Raw genomic sequence first — 4104 nt, 5'->3', positions numbered from 1 at the left:
AAATCTTACATTTCTACATGTAAATCCATGAGAAAATCAACACCGACTAACTCCAAACTTCATAGGAAACATACTTGGAATATATAGAATATAGCTTGGTCATCAACTCGCAATACGATACAAAATGCAATTTTCTTCTGTAGCTTGATGCAAGTCACCTTTTCAGAACCCCGATGTGCCTAATAGGTCCTCCTAATTGCCGCAAATCATGTGCAATTGATGGAATCTCAAAACAAAACTTGGATAGAGAGAAATGTCACATGGAAGGTCGTATATGTAGTTTCTTGGTTTTTGCGTGACTCTTTCAATGTAGACATCCACATAGAGAGATTGACAAGACGAACACAATGGTGCCCTTGGAATTTTGATGCACCAACCATGTGGTTCGGTGTGAGCAATTCAGACACAATAGAAGAGAAGATGTATGACGTACATAGCAAAATCTTATCTTCTCATTCATTCCAAATAATGATTGTGCAAAAAACATTACAAGGTTGTCTTTTGTAATGGAAATTGCCTATGAACTTTGGAAGTAGCGGAATTAGGAAATTAGGTGAAGCACTTTTAAGAGATTACTTTGTGAGCATAGCAGGTGAACTTAGTTAATGGTAGCAACATAAACATGGCACTTAGTTAACTTGGCATGAACAATACTTTTGCACGAGAGAGAGAGTTTAGAGAACATGCAAATAGTTGAGGACCGTTTTTATATGGAGTCGGTCCCCCCTCCGATAGGCATTTGTATTATAGTTTCTCTCATCAAGAGACACTTGGTATAGTACAATATTTATGTTCCTTGTGACCTAGGTGATGCAATGAATATGGAAAGCCTCATGCATCAAAAACATAACATAAATTTGAAGAAATCATTAACTATCCCAAGCCTCAGTCCCAAGGCCTCAAACACCTTCGAAGGTGGACAAAGCTAGCGGGGAATGAGGATAGGGAAGAGGAAGAAGAAACAATCCATAGGAGAAAGAAGTTGTTCCTCACTTATCATTACTCTTCTTGCTAGCATACATGATAGCATAGTAATGGAGATGGAGAAGATGGCAAGCTTAAGCATTGAAGCATGGCTCTTGCTTGGATTCGCATTCCATAGCCAAGAGTGTTGGTGTAGGCTTTCACTCTCACAACCTTGGAGAAGGAGGTGGTGTTCCTCAACTTTCACCAAGAGGGAATGGTCTCTCCAATGAATGTGTGTGATGGTGTATATCCCCCTATCAACCCCCCTCCTTGCTTTGGGCGAGTGGAGACTTTTCCACATGTTGCAGGCTCATTGGACCCCTCTCCCCCTAGCCAATCACATGTAGCATGCAGTCAATTACATGGGGTAGTCTTTTGACAAGTGTCCTCCTTACCCCTTAGAGAGAGAGAGAGCTTGAAAATATCTAGATATTTGTTAGATGGAAGTAGAAGCTCATTGGACCCCTCTTTATCCCAACCGATAGCATTCAAGCGCACCATGTGGTTAAGCTTAGTGAGAGTCTCACATGTGTCCCATGTGCTCTTTTAGAATTCCCCTAATTTTGAGTTTTTTATGCATAGGAAGTTTCTCAAGCAACTTCCTCATTAAGTGAGTAGGTTCTCTTTTTGACTCAAGCATCTTAACCCCCATGCATAGGTCAACTTCCTCATTAAATGTGACAAGTGCCTCAAGTACCTTAGTCATCAAGCATGACAAGCACCCTAGGTGGAGTTCCCACTTTAAGCACAGCCCTAGCTTTAGTTCGGGTTCCCACCTCAATCACAGCCCTAGCTTGCCTAAGTTTAGGTCGGGTTCCCACCTCAGGCACAACCCTAGCTTGCTTAACACTAGAATGGTAACATGACACTTTTATGTCCTTGGACACTTTTGTGTCTTGTTAAGTGACCATTTTGCTTGAATTATTTGAAGAGTATGAAAATGAATATCTAGGTGCTATATATCCACAAAGTTGCCTTATAAGCTGAAAAAAACTTAGCATTTCTTTTGGAGTATCGATCTCACCATTAACCTTACTCTTGCACAACATTTTAAAACCTAAACTGTGTGAAAAAATGGGTCCTGTTTTTGGCTTTTTTTCAATTTTTGGCAACTATACCACTGTAAACATCATGTTTGTGAGTTTTAGATGGCTAGAGGTTAGGCCTTCATAGTTCTCAACATGTTTTGATGCTTGTAGGGAGAGCTAAGTGTTAAAATTGAAAGTTATGACCAATTTACAAGAATTGCATAATCCTGTTTTTTGGCCAAAATTAGCACTTTTATGATTTTTTTGGTGGCTTTCTTGATATCCAAATTCAATTTTGATTGTGTAAGTGTAATGTATAACATAATGCTAATCTTCCTTGAGTTTTGGGGGACCTAATATGCTATATAGCATAGTATATGATGATGGTTGAGTTTTTTGATTGTTGAAGAATACGATACATTTTAGAGTAGCAAGTATAACTTTCTCAATATTGCTAGTTTCTTAGGCCAATTGTGTGTATTTTGTAGGTAGTAACCATATCTAATCATAGACTACAAACTTGGCTAGATATTGAGTAGTTTCTATGGGTTTCTAGAGGTCATAATGCTAAACCCAATTTTTTCATGTTTGCTGTATTTAGCACTTTATCATTGCCCCCAAGGTTCCAATTGTAAGAGACCTATTATCCTTTTGACATGCTCCATGGATCCTTTTGAATCCAAAGGCCCAAAGAAAACTAAGAAAACATGTATATAGTATCTGTATTGAGCGTGACTATAGAAACTTTGATGATAGGTCCGCAGAATGGCAAAAATGCAACTTTTTTGTACCTATTTTTTTTGCCCAAAAAAAAAGAGGGGTAAAAGCAACCATATTTTTTGGTCACCAACCCATTGAAGTTAACGGGGCATTTTATCTCATGTCCTACAAAAATCCCCACTCTTATTTATATGCAATCAATCGTAAGAAATTGCTGTTTTGGGCAAAATGCACTGGTCCATCAACTTTGGAGGCTTGTAGTGACCAAGAGATGAGAAAAATTACAAGTTTCTCATTTTTTCCATATGTAGTAGTTATTGAACTATAAGCTCATGAAAGGATTTTTCAAAATGAGTGGATCTACTATGGTCTTGGAATTTTTTCCCAAAACCCTAAAAGGACACTTTTATGTCCTGTTAGGTTACCATTATAGTGTTAAGGTTCCTACCTTAAGCACATCCCTAGCTTTCTTAAGATTCCCACCTAAGCACAGCCCTAGCTTGCCTAAGTTTAGGTCGAGTTCCCTCCTCAAGCACAACCCTAGCTTGCTTAAGGTTCCCACCTCAAGCACAACCCTAGATTGCTTAAGGTCAAAAGGACTTTTAACACTAACCATTGGAGGTCTTTAATGAAGCCAACCCTAAGGTCTTATAAGATTCATTAATTAACCTTGCTCTTTCACAAACCATCTCTCATTTGGGCCCCTTTACCATTGGCCCCGTGTTGAGATAGATCCGTAAGCACATGTCTATATTCTAATCCTTGTTCTCGTTTATTATCCCATATTAAATGATCTGTTTAATATGCAAAAATCATTTGGGTTGGTTATATATTAGATATTAAATGACATTACCTCTCTCTTAAAATCATAGTCGCCCTTGACTATGAGGTAAAAGAGATAAAGTCATAGTCGTTAGTCAATTTGTCTTAGCAGGTAGAGGATCCCTTTTTACTCTATGACATCATTTCAAGATGGATGACTAATCCATTTGGTGCCTGGGAGACATAGCTGCCACATGCATGTCTACTCCATTTCATCCTCCCAAGTAGAGTGACAAATTCTACATGGTGTTTGAGAGATGTCGTCATCCCAAACATGATTCTTAGTATGCATACTACTTAAATTTGTGCACAATAAAGAGAGAATTAGTCCTATAAGACAAAAACATTAATCATTTAAAAGAAACATGTACATTTGGTTACTCTAATATAGCATTGTAAGCATTGACAAGGTTCATACTATCCTTAACCTAGATTCCTTGCATCCATCTAGCATCTTCAAAAGGATAATTTTTGAGCTTAATAAGATACCTTCGGATAATCTTATCATGTCGTAGTATCTTGTTCTCATGCCGAAGAATAGCTTCGGGTTGTAGTTTCTCTTCTTGAT

The sequence above is a fragment of the Adiantum capillus-veneris genome, chromosome 20 (genome assembly GCF_014529385.1).
Source record: "Adiantum capillus-veneris isolate H3 chromosome 20, ASM1452938v2, whole genome shotgun sequence".
NCBI lineage: Eukaryota > Viridiplantae > Streptophyta > Polypodiopsida > Polypodiales > Pteridaceae > Adiantum > Adiantum capillus-veneris.
The sequence above is the reverse complement of the archived record's forward strand: the minus strand, read 5'-3'. Positions refer to the sequence as shown.